The 17,054-nt window shown below is 39.1% G+C and overlaps 1 pseudogene; it reads left to right on the top strand.

The window, feature by feature from the left end:
* The first annotated feature begins 16,471 nt into the window (after window positions 1-16,471).
* LOC143379548 (short coiled-coil protein B pseudogene) lies at window positions 16,472-16,702 on the top strand (annotated as a pseudogene).
* The last annotated feature ends 352 nt before the right edge of the window (window positions 16,703-17,054 follow it).

The following is a 17,054-nucleotide window of genomic DNA, read 5'->3' as shown; positions in this document are numbered from 1 at the left end:
ACCTAGAGATCATTGCAGTTTCCATATGAATTTCAGTGGGCTTTCTCTCTTGTACAAGAAAATTTACAGAGATGATTGTGGGAATTACAAGAAATGAGGAAGTGCACTATTACAAATATAATATTGAAAAACAAATTTGGAGTCTTTGTCTACCAGAAGTTGAGATTATTTTAATGTTGAATAAGACAGCTTAACTTATTCAACTGTCTTGTGACTTGTACTATCTCCTACATAGAAAAATAGGCCCCAGTAGAACATAATGTTGAAGTAGATCCTTGAGTTAGTTTTTTGACACATTAGTAGCTGACCTTGCAGGGCAGTGGATCCTCAGTTTGGAATTAATGCAGGGTCAGCTGGACAGCTACCCAGGGTAGAGGGACAACCCTTGACTCCCCCCTACCTTTTCACACAGAGATCAATACCAGGTGAGTTCTGGCTCTCAGGTGAAATGTAAAACAATGACCTTTCTAAAAACAAAAATGCAGGAGAAAATTTCTGATGAAGCACCTCCACAATAATCAAGGAAAGGATTGGTAAATTGTTTCCCACTTAAAATGGTCTGTTCATCCAAGTTAGTGGTAGGAGACTAAGAAGGTGAGACACAGGCTGGAATAGACATTACCAGTGCACATACAGGGCAGGGCACCCACAACTGAAAACATGATTCATCAGACAAATTGGGGCAAATGGAGTGGTGACCAGGGTGGGTCAGAGTGCCTGTGGCAAACAGGACCTGTAACAGTGTGGAGCTTGCCATGAAAATTGGGGGCCCGTAGGTGTTGTGAGTCAAGTTACCCCAACTTGTTACCCTTCTGTGGCCCTTTTGAGACTAGCAAACTTAGGTTTTCATAGTGCTCACACCAAGACTTCCGGTCTTGCTCTTGCTCCTGCTCCTGCTTCTGCTTGTAGTGAGAACAGGTAAATGTTTTTTTCCTTGAAAAGACCAGAGTACAGTAAGGGAAAACACAAATTACTGTGCTCAGATATCTATAGGCTCAAAGAGCCCGTGGAATATAACTGAGGCACTAGCTTGCCATTCCCCTAGCCTGTGAATACCAGCCAGGTTGGTGTAAGAGCATTGGAGTGATTTCTCTTTTTAAATAATGCACCCTTTGGTGGTTGTCACATGTCCATTAACATCCTTCAGTAATTTTCATCAACACTCCATTTACTTTACTGTTTTCATTAATTCTCCCAGAAACCTGAGTACTCACCAAGAAAAAAAAAAATCACAGATTTGCCTAAAGAGGGCTGTGGAAATAGGTGTTTTAGGATAAGTTCTATTGTTGTATTCTAATTGCATATGAGGTAGAGTTATGACCATGCACCTTGCTACTTGTTTCATGTTTCATATTCATATAATTTTAGGTCTTGTTGCCTCCTCACCTAGAGAGGATAAGAGAAAAACTAGCAGAGAATATCAATGAACTGTGAGTTATGAATAAAATTGAAATTGGCTGGCAGTATGTTCAGGTACATGATTTTAAAATATATTTTCAGATTCTATTAATTCATCTTAATATAAAACCCTTTTTCTCTCATCCTGCTGTGAGGTGACATGAGTGAATTGGATTGATTTTTTTCAGCATATTAATTTTTGCATAGGTTTTACTTTAATTTTCTATATGGACTGAGATTATTTGTAGGCTCATTATTTGCCTAAGTCATTGAAAGTTATCTGTCTTTGGGATGAAAGTTATATTTTAAAATAGAGATTAACAGACAATGGGCAGAGATTTCTAAGCCACTTAAATAACACCTCAAGCCAGAAGTAAAAAAAGTAAGTCAATTTTCTTTCCTGTGTATAATCTTCCTCTCCTCTTAGTTCTAGCTGTACATAGTAGTTCAAGATCTGTGATTAAATGCTTCCAAATGCTGATTTTCTAAACACCTCAGTTTAGAATTTTTCCATAAATTGAAAGACCTGTTTTTAGTAGAACCTTGTTAATAGTCTCATTTGTATAATATTGTTATTCTAAATATCCCAAAGGTTGTGTTACTTTGTTATGCTTGATTAAGTATAGAAATTATTCTTCCAAGTAATAGTCTATTGCTTTGATGTCTGAATGAAGAAGATTTATTAAGTATGACTTGTACCATCACCTACTCCACACCACTCTGTAGTGTTCCTATGCAGATGGCTTTGCATTCTCACAGAATATAAGGTTGAGTTGTCATTACAGAGCACTGGTTATGTGTTGTTATTTGTTTATCTGAAGATATAGCTGAGGCTCTTTGCAGAGTTGTTAAATGCCTTTTAAGAAGTCCTATAGCTAGTGAGTAGCATCTCTAGTGCTGGAACCCAGATTTTCTAACTTATAGTTGAGAACTGGTTTTCACTACAAAACTTGTCAAAGCATGTTCAGAAAATGAGATCCTTGCATGAACTAAGCAAGAGTTAGATATTTGTTACATCAGCAAACAATTATTTGGTATCAAGTCTGGTGTTGCATGCATTGACTCTTAAAAGTTGAGAAAGTAGATAAATGCTTAATAAAAGGAGCCAGCAGTTAAAATCAGTAGGAGAGAGATTGTAAATGTGTACACTGTTGATTGCCAGAGGAATTAGAAAATATTCATGAAAAGTATCAAGATTAAGGAAAGATGATTATAGGGTAAGAAGATTGAAAAAGAGCTTATGCAGAAAAATAAAAGAGCAATGCCCATGCTCCTGTGGTAAGAGCAGCCATCTTCCGAGGCTGTGCTCAGTGAAGATTCTGTCCTTTGCAAGCTCATAAATTACCTCGATAGTTATGCTTTGCAGTGAAGTGTTTGTTATATATCTTCTTGAAAAACTGAGGGACAGGTCCCATGACTGTTACTCTGGTTGACTCTGGTTCAGTTCCATTCAATGTCATAAGGGCTCTTCCTGCTTTATTCAAAGCAATCTGAGTTTCCAGATTCTAAAATGGAAGAGTCGCCAAGGCACACACACACATAACATATAACCCATTGTCTCAAGTTACTATTTCTTGATCCAAGATGCTTGGAAGGAACTTGAGCCTCATGTGGCTCTAGAAAGAGATTGAGCCCTGGGTCCCTGAAGTCCTTCTGCCATCTGCCCATTTCATGGACTGTGCTCCATAAACACTTCCTTGTGTTTTCTCAGGACCCCTTTTTGGGCAATTATTGCTCCAGGCTCTATGTCATCAGCTTGCGTGAGCTGTGAAGTGACAGGTGAGGAGATTTTGCACTCTTCTTTCATTGAACATGTGACTGGTACCCAGCTTGTTTTCAAGACCTTTCCTGAAACTCCTTTCAGTTCAGTAGTTAGAGACCCATACCTTAAGATCTCTCTTATTCTAGAGTAAAGGTATTGGCCAGTGATTAGGCTGATTCAAAGTTTGTTATCATTGTAAATAATGTTTCAAAGTATTGAAGTGTGCCGCAGTCTGGCTGGGCACAAATCACGAGCCACCACACAGCTTGTAGATTCAAACAGCAATTCTTTATTCCCGATCTCACACCGGCCTTCTACAAACACGTTCTGGGGAAATCCACGTTCTCTGCCCAAATCCACTCCACTGGGCTTCTGTCTCCCAAATATTTTCTGAATCCCGTGAGAACTCAAGGGGAACTCAGGCAGCAGGATACGCCCTATTCTAAATGGGGAACACCCTAAACTCGGATTATCCTAAACCGGGAACACCCTAAACACGGATCCGCCCTGGTCCTTGAGCAAGGTCACCTTACATGCAATGTCGCTGCAAAATGTTCTATTTCCACGAGTCCTTCCACTAAAGAAATATGGGGGTACGCTGGCAAGGAAATTGTCATACCTACTAGGCTGATGGCTCCCAGCATCTCCCCCCCGATTAATTAAACAACAAGTAATGTGGCTTAAGGACCGTGCCTGGTAGGTTGTCCAATTCAACATATGGCTCTTACCCGTCATCGGAAAACTGACCTTTAGGCGTCAGCCTCCTGTCTTAGGTTGATACCACTGCAACTGGATCATACCCGTCACTGACTACCGGTCCAGCATACAGCCATACTTGTGGATAGGTCTATGCACCAGTGGGGGGGTGAGGTTCTTTGCCTCACCTCTGTTGGCCCCCAAATTTGGCCTTGGTGCCAGTGGGGGAGTGAGGTTAATGTGACTTAAGGACCGTGCCTGGTAGGTTGTCCAATTCAACATATGGTTTTTACCCGTCATCGGAAAACTGACCTTTAGGTGTCAGCCTCCTGTCTTAGGTTGATACCACTGCAATTGGATCATACCCGTCACTGACTACCAGTCCAGCATATAGCTATTGGCCCCCAAATTTTAGACCATAACTAGCAGAAGGGAGGAAGATACAGAAATGCCACGACACCAAGCCAATTGACAGCTCCTTTGGAAAAATTGCATCACTGGTGACACCATCAGCAAAGATATGCCAGCACTACCACAATTAACATGGGGTATGCTGGCAAGGAAATAAAAATTGCATCACTGATGACACCATCAGCAAAGATATGCCAGCATTACCACAATTCGCTGTACCAAATGATAGTTACATAGTCCAGGCAAGTTCTGTAAGCAGTTCAAAGTGGAGGAATCTATCAATAAGTCCGTCTCCTCCCAAAGTCCGTTTTCCTCCCAAAGTAAGTTGACTCCTTGATTGAGCATTACTTGTTGAGTTATATTCATTGATGCATCAGTTTATACAATTTAATGTGATAGCTATCATAGAAGCTGTAGTTTGTCTTCACCGGCACTGGGATGAAGATAGGAATTCTGGCAATGATGCTAAAGAGACATTACCCTGAAAAGAATTATTAAATATAATGAAAAGGAAAGGTGAAAGTAAACAAACAGATCTGTTAACTTTCTTTAAAAAACAATGCATAACAGTACCTAATTTAAATTAAGCCATTTAAATCACGCGAATAGAAAAAAAAATAATTCGGATCCATATTTTCATGAGCGCTCCTCATATAAGAAATATGGACATACACACACACAGACATACAACATAAAACACAAGAGTACAACACATAAGACAATAATAAAGGCCTTGTAGCTTTACCTGGGTGAAATCTCCATTGCAATGTTTAAAAACTCCACAGTCAAAAAATAAAACTGATCAGAAAAACATTAACCTAGGTTTGTATGAGCTCAAAAAATAAAATAGAACCTTATGATGTGGGGGATGCAATAATGAAATAGATATTGAAAAAAGCATCCTGGTTAATCACTGTCACAGATGTAAGAATGGCCAAGCTGGAATTCTGAATATCAGCTGTTATGGATTTGAGTCAAATCATCTTCTTTTCGATCTGTAGAAATCGTTTTAGTTAGTCTTTCTGGAATCCAAGTCGGTTGCTGTTCTCCCTGTGGAAAAACACAAACAGAGCCCCGACTCCAGACAATCACTGGATCAGGACCTTTCCATTGTCCTGTTAGAATATCTTTCCAAAGTACTTTAGGCTTATGTACATTTTTTGGATACATATGTCTTTCTGCAGCACTAAGTCCTGATGAATCCAAATTTAAAAAGTTTAGAGTAAAAAGCATTATTTTAAGTTTATCTTTGGGGGATATATACCCCTTTCCAATTCCCTCTTTTTGCTTTAATAAGTACGTTTTAATAGTTTGATGAGCTCTTTCAACTATGCCTTGTCCCTGTGGATTGTATGGGATTCCCTCTTTTTGCTTTAATAAGTACGTTTTAATAGTTTGATGAGCTCTTTCAACTATGCCTTGTCCCTGTGGATTGTATGGGATTCCTGTTATATGAGTAATTCCAAATGATGAGCAAAATTGTTTAAAAGAGGTAGAAGTATAACCAGGACCATTATTGGTTTTTAACTGTTTAGGAATGCCCACACTGGCAAAATTTTGTAAGCAATGAGCTATAACATCTTTAGTTTTTTCTCCAGCATGAAGGGAGCCCATCAAAAATCCGGAAGAAGTATCAACTGTAATATGTAAATATTTTAATTTTCCAAATTCTGGCAAGTGTGTGACGTCCATCTGCCAAATATGGTTAGGTATCAGTCCTCTAGGATTGACTCCAAGATTAACTTGTGCTAAAAAGGTCAGACAATTTTGACATTGTTTTATTATATGTCTGACTTGTTCCTTAGTTATTTTAAAATGCTTTTGTAAAGTATTACCATTGACATGGAACTTTTATGAAAATTTGTACCTTCTTCTAGTGTAGAGAAAATATGTATGTCATGTGTAGTTTTATCTGCTAAATCATTGCCCAAACTAAGGGCTCCAGGCAATCCTGTATGTGCCCTGATATGTCCTATAAAGAATGGATCTTTTCTGTCCCAGATTAGACTTTGTATAGTGGAAAACAAAGAGAAAACAGTAGAAGAAGGGGAAATCCTACCAGCATCTTCAAGAGATACTATAGCATTAACTACATACTGACTATCGGAAAATAAATTAAATACAGAATCTTTAAACATCTAAAAGGCTTGTAAAACTGCATTAAGCTCTACCTTTTGAGCTGATTGTTTGGGTACTAAAAATGTAAAAGTTTGATCAGGGGTAACTACTGCTGCTGTACCATTATTTGACCCATCAGTGAATATATTTGGAGCATTCATGATAGGGGTTTTTCTTGTCATTTTTGGAAAAACTACAGGATGCTTAGACCAAAAAGACAACAAAGGATTAGATGGTAAGTGATTATCAAATGAAACATTAGATTTACACATGATTATTGCCCAAGTATTTAACTCATTAGCTAACTCATCAATTTGATCCATAGTATATGGAGTAATAATTTTACTGGGAGAAATTCCAAACACTCCCTTCGCTGCTTTTATTCCTTTATTAATTGTCCTACAGCCTCAGGATACCTAGTAAGAATAGTGTTAGGAGAATAAGATAAATGTATCCACAATAATGGACCTTCTTGCCAAAATACTCCTGTAGGAATATTTTTTGTTGGTAGTACAATAAATAATAAAGGCAAACTTATATCAATTCTATCCAAATGTATATTTTCCATATATGTTTCAATAATTTTCAATGCCTTTCTTGCTTTAGGAGTTAACATGCGAGGTGAGTTTGGATCTGATGGACCTTTTAGAATATCAAATAAAGGTCCCAACTCTCCTGTTGGTATGCCTAGATAAGGCCTTATTCAATTTATGTCTCCCAATAACTTTTGAAAGTCGTTAAGTGATTTGAGTTGATCTACTTGTATTTGAATTTTTGGTGGACAGACCACGGTTGAGGATAATAGAACTCCTAAATAATTAATTGGAAAATTTAATTGTACTTTATCTATTGCTATCTCTAGATTATAATTTTTTAATAAGTTTGTAAGTGTGGAATAACATTCTAGCAATGTGTTTTAATCTTTTTGTGCTAATAATACATCATCCATATAGTAAAATATTTGTAGTTCAGGATTTTCATTTCTAAGTGGCTGGATTGCTTTGTTAACATATATTTGACACATAGTTGGACTGTTAGCCATCCCTTGAGGGAGTACTTTCCATTCATATCTCTGGTCAGGACCTTCATGATTTAGTGCAGGGATAGTAAATGCAAAACGTGGACTATCCTCAGGATGAATTGGAATTGAAAAAAAACAATTTTTAATATCTATAGCTAAAACATGCCAGGTTTTTGGCAAAGCAGACAATTGAGGAATCCCTGATTAAGCAGGTCCCATAATAACCATCTCATTATTAATGGCTCTTAAATCTTGCAATAATCTCCATTTACCAGATTTCTTTTTGATGACAAAAATGGGAGTATTATGGGGAGATATGGAAGGTTGTATATGTCCTTCCGCTAATTGTTGTTTGACCAGATCATAGGTTACTTGTATCTTTTCTTTAGTCAGGGGCCACTGAGGAACCCACACTGGTCTTTCTGATTTCCAAGTAATTTTGATTGTCTCAGTGGCCCTTTCTGAAAATCCAACCCATGTCTGTCTGTTCCTTGATCTATTTGAATTGGTGCTGCTATACCTTGTCCTTGTTTTCCTAATCTTTTTTCTTTCCTAAAACCTTGTCTAGCCCTAGTAGTTTGCGCATTAGGATTGATGTTATTTGTTAACGTCAAACCTAATTGATCTAGAACATCTCATCCCCATAAATTTATAGGAAGATGATCCAATACATATGGCTGTATAGTTCCTTCATATCCTTCAGGATCCTTCCAATCTAATACCATTGCACTTCTATGGGGATTAGTCACCACTTTTAGGCCTCGAAGCGTTTGAGTGGCTTGTTGTAATGGCCAATGTTTTGACCATTCCTGACTAGATATGATGCTAAGGTCAGCACCTGTGTCCAGTAGCCCATTAAACTCATGTCCTTGAATATTTAGTTTTAGCATTGGGCGAGAATCTAAATTTAAAGACAGCATAGCTCAATCTACACCTGTGGAGCCTAATCCCCTGGAACCTCTTTCTACACTATGACTAGGAAATTTATTATGTAGGCTGGGTATTATTAACAACTGTGCTATTCTATCTCCAGGTGAAATTACTGATATACCTCTTGGAGAACTAGCTATAATTTTTATTTCACCTACATAATCGGGATCAATTACCCCAGGACTTATCATAAGTCCTTTTAATGTAGATGAACTACATCCCAATAATAAGCCTACTGTCCCTTGGGGATGAGGTCCTTTTATTCCTGTGGGAATGATTTGAACTCCCATCTCTGGAGTTAGTACTGCTCTGGCAGAGGCGCAGATGTCCAACCCTGCGCTCCCTCGGGTTTGTCTGATGAGGGATTTAATGGACAATGTGTCCTGGGCACTACCCTGATGGTGTTGCTGGGTTCTTCCACTGCCCCGTATATTTGTGGTTGTGGGCCCCGGAGCATTGGGCCCCCTTGTCCGTTTTTTGGCAATGGAGCCTGATGCCTTTCTCCACGATATCGTGGGTAAATACCTGGTCCTTGTCCGTTTTTTGATAAGGGAGTACCCTCTATGGTGGTTTGAGAATGGCATTCATTAGCCCAATGTCTCCCTCTATGGCATCGTGGGCAAATACCCGTTATTCTATTTCTTTGATACCTACTTTTGTTAAACCCTCCTCCTATGGGGCAACTCCTTTTAAAATGTCCTGTTTGTTCACAATCATAGCATGTTTTTGGCCTGGCATCTAAAGCCTGTTGTACTGAAGCTGCCAAGACTTGCCCTTGTACATTAATATCTCTACATAATTTAATATATGTGTTTAAATCTTCATGTCTCCAAGGTCTAATAACCTCTCTGCAGCAACGATTTGCTTGGTCATAAGCCAGTTGTTTTATTAATGGCATTGCTTGTTCCGTATCCCCCAAAACTTTGGCAGCCGTTTGAATTAGCCTATCTAAAAAGTCAGCGTAAGGTTCATTAGCTCTCTGTATTTCCTTAGATAGCTGACCTTGTAAATCTCCATGTCCTTGTAAAGTCTTCCATGCCCTAACTGCGTCTGCAGCAATTTGTGCATATATAGCAGGATCATATTCAATTTGTTGCCGCTGACCCTCATAAGGTCCTTTTCCTAACAACATTTCTAGATTTCTTTGAGGGTAACCGGCTGCTGCATTTTGCCTAGCTGTCTCCGCGCAAAATTCCTCATTGGCAACCTTCCATAACAAATATTGTCCTCCATTTAGCACAGATTTACACATGCTAGCCCAATCTGCTGGCGTCATGTCCAAGTTATTAATGGACTCGACCATGCTTACCGTGAAGGGAGCTTGGGGACCATAGGTTGTTACAGCCTCCTTTAACTGCTTCACTGTTTTAAAATCTAAAGCACAGTGAATTCGCTGCCCTCCTACCTGTTCAAGTACAGGGCATGCTAATCTTTGAGGTCCTGTCTCAGGATCCTAATTATCAACTACGGGGTTTGAGGGCCACTCAGCTGTCTCTATGGGTGGGGCTGTTGGTTGAATTACGCCCTCTTGTGATAAAACAGAGTTAGTAACAGCCTCCTGTTGTGGCCTTTTTCCTAACAACCCCTTTTCCTTTAAATTTTCTTCCTCTGTCTGACTAGCTCGAGAGACCTTCTCTTTTGCTTGATCTAAAATGTCTTCCTCCATGTTCTGAACCTCTAACAATTTACTTAACATCTTTTCAGTTTGTTTTAATCTACTATAAAGATAACGCAACCCAATAAGATAACACAAAACAAAACCGAAACTGAATGAAACAAAAACGGAATAAAAAATCGTTGTATCAGTTTTCTCTTCCTCAGGGCCGACAAACTTCAAGCCATTAGTCAACCATTTTTTCCAGTTTGCCTGAGAAATTTCTAGGGATAGGCAGCTTGAAAGAAAAACAAAATAAATTAAAAGAAGAACACATTGTTTTTTGAAATGGTCACCCATTCTCTCGCCTTCCCTCAGGGGCGAGCAATTTCACTTATCCCCAAGCTTCAGGCGTTCCCTGTACGGGCCACCAAATGCCGCAGTCTGGCTGGGCACAAATCACGAGCCACCACACAGCTTGTAGATTCAAACAGCAATTCTTTATTCCCGATCTCACACCGGCCTTCTACAAACACGTTCTGGGGAAATCCACGTTCTCTGCCCAAATCCACTCCACTGGGCTTCTGTCTCCCAAATATATTCTGAATCCCGTGAGAACTCAAGGGGAACTCAGGCAGCAAGATACGCCCTATTCTAAATGGGGAACGCCCTAAACTCGGATTATCCTAAACCGGGAACACCCTAAACACGGATCTGCCCTGGTCCTTGAGCAAGGTCACCTTACATGCAATGTCGCTGCAAAATGTCCTATTTCCACGAGTCCTTCCACTAAAGAAACATGGGGGTACGCTGGCAAGGAAATTGTCATACCTACTTGGCTGATGGCTCCCAGCACAAGTGTGTGTTTAGGAATTTATACTTAGCTGTCTGGTGTGTTAAATTGTTAGTTTTCTGCATAGATTTTGTAGTTGATCTGGGATATATTTCAGAGGAGCATCATGTAAGGGCTCTGTTATGGAATAACATCAGGTGGATCCACTCTGTTATTTATCTGTCCCTTTAACATTTATTGCTTGCCTTCTACTAACCTGGCTATGCTTGGTACTAGGGACACAAATTCTCTTGGCACAAATGTGCTCTGTTTACCTTTTAGGACCTTCCTGTTTAGCTCAGAGAGGACACAGGAATAGTTATACAGAGAGAAAAAGAAGACATAGGACTTAGATTCTGAGAAACTAGGAGGGTTCTGTGAGATAAATGTTAGCCCTGAGTTCAGTACCATTTGGCAGCATTCAGCACAGGACCAGGTTCTGGGCAGAGGAAGCAACATGTGTAAAATGAGAAGGGGAAGGAATTGGACATTTGCACTGGCTTTCAAGTAGCAATGCAGATAGGACAGTGCTCTCTGTGTAAAAAGTAGTGGGAAGTCTAGCCACTCAGACAGAAGCCATGTCACAGAGGGCTTTGTGAAGTGAGCTTTTATTCTGTAAGGGGTAAGAGCTTGTAGAATGCTGAGGAGGGAGGTAATATTCTCAGGTCCCTGCACTGGGGAAGCTGTACTGTCCTGCCCAGGAGATGGGCAGTGAGTTTTCCCTCCTCTGCCTGGCCTAGGAACAGAGGGCATGACTGAAGGAGTTAGTTCAGAATTCAAGAATGCCACATGAAAGGATAGATTCCTGTTTCATTCCAGGCACCGGAGAGGACAGTGGCATTTGTTCTTCTCTGAAGCAGAGGTAAAGGTGGAGTTCCATGCAGGGATTACCTTGGGACTGACACACATTCACTTTTTATTTAATATTTAGATTTAGGATTAGAGATTTCTAGAGCTAAGTTTTAAAACTTAGTTTCATGTATAAGTCCATTCTTTTGTAATGTTTTCTCATTTGTGTTTGCAAAATTTTCCTATAGAATTTAGAGAACTGGTAATTATTCCCATGGAGAAATGTGTTTTCTAACAGTGTATGGCTGTCATCCAGTGCCACTATGGCACTAATGCTATAATTTAGGTCTCTAAGAATATACAAAATATAGTTACCAATGCAAGAATAGGGAATGTATTCCTCACTTCTAAAATCTTAAATTTAGTTTAATGCCATGGTTTATAAGTTGATCTTATGTTACCTTTGGTTTCCACATCTATGGACTCAACAAATTGCAGATCCAAAAAATTAAAGAAAAGTGATTTCATCTTTACTGAATATATGTGGACTTTTTTTTGTCACGATTTCTATACAATATAGTGTAATGACTGTTTATCTATTAACTACTTTCCACCAGATTAATACAATAATTTAGAGGTAATTTAATGTATCCAGCTGGGTGTTATCAGGTTATATGCAAATACTGCCATTTTAAAGAAGGAGCTGGAGCAACCATGGGCTTAGATATCCATAAAGAGTTCTGGAATCAACTCCCTGTGTATTCTGAGGGACAGCAGTGAACACATTTCAAGAATTACTATGAAAACTGGCCTTTTTAAGCTAACCAGTTTTGTTAAGGCAGTAGAGTGATTTGTGAGCAGAGATGACTTTCAAGGGATGAAATGAACATAAGTTCAGTATAAGTCAATCAAGTGGTTTATTGATGTCTCTAATCAGATTAGTGCTAAAAAGAAAAAAAATACTACAAATTAAAACTAAGTAATTACCACACCCTCTTACACAGGATTTGTTTCAGTTTATAAAACTTGTTAAGTGTCTTCCATGCATCAGGCACATTCTAGGTGTTTGGAGAACATCAAAGAACAAAAGACTGGGGCTCAGGTTGTGGCTCAGTAGTAGAGTGCAGTGCTTGCTTAGCACTTTTGAGGGACTAGGTTTAATTCTCAGCACCACTAAAAAATAAAATAAAGATTTTATGTTCATTTACAAATATTTTTTAAAAAGAACAAGAGATGAAAATCCTTTTTTTTCTGTTCTTCTCTTCCAAGTGCAGGGAGACAAAAACCAACAAATAGATAAGGATCTAGTCTGTTAAAAGTGTTGAGTATTTTGGACATATATAAAGGAGTAAGGTGGGTGGGCATACTGCCATGTGTGCAAGACTGGTGAACCTCATGGAGAAAGTTAGGTCTGAGCAAATGGTGGAAGGAGTGAAGTGAGCAGCAGTGTGGGCATCAGGTGAAGATTATGCATGGAAGAGACCCATGGGAGCTTGAGGCATGGATAGGGGTAGAGAGCAGGGAGTATGGAGGATGGTAACCTACTACTAACACTTGATCTGACGTGGGCCAGGGATCCTGAGGCAGCTTTTCTTGGCATAGCCCTGAGTGCTGCTTCTTGCTCTAGGTCTCCACTTGCCACCCACTGAAGCACCATTGCTTATCTGATGCCTGAGAATATTTTATTTCCTGTCATGTCCCAGGTTAAAGATGACACTAAGAGACAACACCCATGTCTGGTGGAGTTGGTTCCTCAAGCTGCCTGAAAGGCACCCAATTACAACTTCAAAAAGTTGAGTGCCTCAACTTTTTCATTTTCCAATCTGTCTCACCTAAAAAAAGCCAGAAAGAAATGTTTTACTTTAACTCAGTTATGAAGTTAGCTGAATTCCAGCTAGAACTTTCCATTAATGTGTAGGTGCATTGGATGGATATTTGTTGGGAATTTGACTCTAACTTTGTTATGTTGTGTCTTTTTGCTCTAGGTCAGCATTTTCCAAAAGGTATCCTACAGGTATTGATGGATGTTACAGAACATGGGAATTTTGTGATCCCATGCAGTGCTACTCAGACCAGGAACCAGACCAGTCACAAGCAATGACTGGTCTGGGACAAAATGAGTTAAGATATTAAAACTAATGAATTAAACATTTTATATCTGTTTAAGGGAAAAATTTAATGCCTGTTAACCTTATGACTTGAAATTGTGGGTATGTGTCCTTTATGTATTCATTTTGAAATGTTAATTACTCTAGAAGTTTTATTGAATTTTATTAGAGATGCTGACCATGATGGAACTGGAAATTTAAAACTAGTCCCTTGTCATGGGTGGTTTGAGAAGTACTGATCTGACCTGTTTAACGGGTGCTGAGTTAAAAGGGTTAAACAAGTGTCATTTTACTTCACACTTTTCACATCTGTGTACTGTCAGTAGCTAGAAAGGGTGGATTCAGCCTTTCCTGTGTCTAGGCATACTGAGTCACAGAACCCTATTTCAGAGAGTCCTCAGAGACTGCCTGTTTGAACAGTAGTCTTTTCTTTTGGGAGAACTCTGATGGGCTGTGTTTGTTTTTTTGTTTTGTTTTGTTTTGTTTTTTTAATCATCTCGCAAAGGTGACTTTGCTCTTCACTGGCTGTCTACCCATTAATCTCTTGAATTTGCCATCTCCCTTTGCCAAGCTAAAACTGGTGCTGGGTAGAATAAATGAATATATTTTCAAATTTATGAAAAAAGTTCAGAGAATGATTTTTAAAATTCTGTAACTTTTCTCTTGGCCCCTTTCATCCTTGATGACTTGTTGAACTGGTTTTGTTCAAATAGGTCACTTACCTAGTAAATTGTTGTTTGTTATTTTGGTTTATGTTTTGCTAAGAATAAGGAGTTATTTTCATTGGAGCCATTTTACCCAGGACCCAGAACATAAAACTTAAACAGTGTTTCAGATTCTAGAATTTGGGAAATAAATTAGGCACAGACTTCGTCTCTGTTCTATTAGTTTTTTTTTTTTTTTTTTTTTTTTTTTGTATTTGTTTTGTTTTGCTTTGGGTTCTGGGGGTTTTATCCAGCACTCTTGAATTGAGCTACTCCCTCAACCCTTTTAATTTTTTTGAGACAAATTGTCTTTAAAGTTGGTAGGATCAGTGAAGCTGAGTTACTTCGGGAAGATCACCTTGGTGAAGCAAGTCTTTGACCCTAAGCCACCCAGTGCCAGAGACTGTTCTCTCATTTACTCTGCTGGGGCCCTTGCCATATCAGTACATGAATAACAGAAAAACAGAAAACATCTTGTCCAGTATGATAATAGTGTATCTATTTCCTGTCATTAATGTGGGGGCTCAGTGACAGTATTATGTTGAAGCCTTCGGCACCACATATGTACAGCAGAGCAAGCACCATCCAGATTTCTGCTTGCTAGAATTATAGTATATCTCAGAGGGATTAACAAGTTTTTTCATTGAATCCTGGAATTGACAAACTCTCATTTTAGATGAAGGGGCAATTTAATGTAAACATAATGTGGTACACTTTCTGTGGCTTTCTCTGATGTAAATCATTAGCAGATGACTTACTTTACACCCAAACTGTCATTTGCATATTGTAGAAGAACATGAAGTTCTAACATCTACTTGGGAATAGCACAGATCACTAGAGTGTGCAGCCAGGTGTCCCCGAGTGGACAACCTGGCTCAAATTCTAGTATCTGGTGTCATGTTCAATTAATACAATATTGTTCAAATTCCAGGTCTTAATTTCTGAATAAATAAGTCATGGTTCAGAAATTGGTATTATAATGGTGTTTAACCAACACACAACATACTTTTGTAGAATACTTTCTTGGAAAGTTAACACATAGACAGATGTCAGTGATTTTCTCCTGGCTATGTATTTTTCCTTGAATGCCATTTGTAGGATTGGTACATATGTGGGCATAGAAGAGGGAGGAATGAGGGAAATAGGACAGTGGAGAAGAGTGATGCAGAGGGGGAGAGACAGTAGGTAAGGGAAGGGAAAGTCATCATTGCTGTCTAAAGGAGCAAGTGGTCTTCCCTCTGCTCCCTCTTCTGTATCTTTTTTTTTTGTCTCTTCTGGCAGCAATCTTCCCAGTCCTGAATATTGTGAATCTTTGTTCTTCTTGAGCTAAACTCTCTGCAGGTGTTCTAGTCATGCCATGAGGAGAGTTTCTCAAAGTGCCCCAGTGTTGATCCTTAACAGACACCTGCTGGGAGAAGAGGAGGTGTCCATCCCAGCCTGCAGGTGACATGTTCCTCAGTGTATGATGAAGCAGCGTCACTGAAGTCTCTTCAGCAACTGAGCTCCTGAGTCAGTTATCTGGATGCACAGCCAGGAACCCTGAGTCATTCTGGACACCTCCTTTTGTCTTAACCCTGAGTCCAGCCCATCATTAATCACTCCAAGCATAGCTGCAATCTGTCCCCCTCTCCCCACTACCCCCATGTAAGCTGCCACTGACTGTCACCCAGACTACCCAGAGTCTCCTAACTGGTCCTCCCACCCTCTCTCTACATTCTGCAAGTGGTATTTCACATTTACACATGCATATATGTGCTCCCCCACACAGGTTGCTTAAAGCCCTTCATTGGATTCTCATTGCTCTTGAACCCCATATTGTCACTGGAGCTGCAGGGCCTTGCCCTCCCTTGTTCCTTGTCGTCCAGCCCCCTTGACCTCCTCCAGTAAGTTCGCATTTTGCTGCCTTGTCTGTTCTCTTTCCCTTCAACAGAAAGTTCTTTGCCTAATGTTCAAACAGCCTCTTCCCTGCTTACACTGTATTTACTTATGTCACTTCTTTGGTAGGGATTTTCCCACCACAACTTGTCCCCTCTTAGAGCATCTTACAGAATTTTTATAGCTCTAATTTCAATACATAATCTTTCTTGTCAAAGTAATTTAATATTTGCCTTGAAGATCTTGAAGATTTCTCTGCAAGAGAAGTTACAGTTAAAGAAGAAAATCTGAAGCTAAAATCAGAAAACCAAGTTCTTGAACAATATATAGAAAATCTCATGTATGCTTCTAGTGTATATCAAACAAGTGACACAAAAAGAAAAAAAATAAGGGATTGGTTTCTCTTCTGTTTTATGGAATTTCTGCTGCTCATTTTTTCCTGTAAAGCTTGGATGAATTCCTAAAATTGTAGTACTTTTGTTTGTGCCTTTATTGAATATTTATGAAGATAATGGCAGATCTCGGCAAAATTAACAGCATAGCAAGAGACTTCCATGAGATTGTGTATTATGTTAGTATATGAAAATGTGCAAATGTGTTGTAGAGACTTTATAATGAGAACTGCACATATTTATGAGACTTGAAAATGAATGCTTCAGCAAATTTGCTTTTATATATAGGTTTAGCACTATCTTTTATTATATAGGCTTAGTAAAATATATAAGAAAATAACCACCATGTTGTGAAAAAGTGAACAAAGTCATGTATCAAGGGCATAGCTTTATGTACCCTGTCTCTCACTTGTGCCTAAAATTT

The sequence above is a fragment of the Callospermophilus lateralis genome, chromosome 13 (genome assembly GCF_048772815.1).
Source record: "Callospermophilus lateralis isolate mCalLat2 chromosome 13, mCalLat2.hap1, whole genome shotgun sequence".
Classification (NCBI taxonomy): Eukaryota; Metazoa; Chordata; class Mammalia; order Rodentia; family Sciuridae; genus Callospermophilus; species Callospermophilus lateralis.
This window is presented reverse-complemented; position numbering and strand designations above follow the sequence as displayed.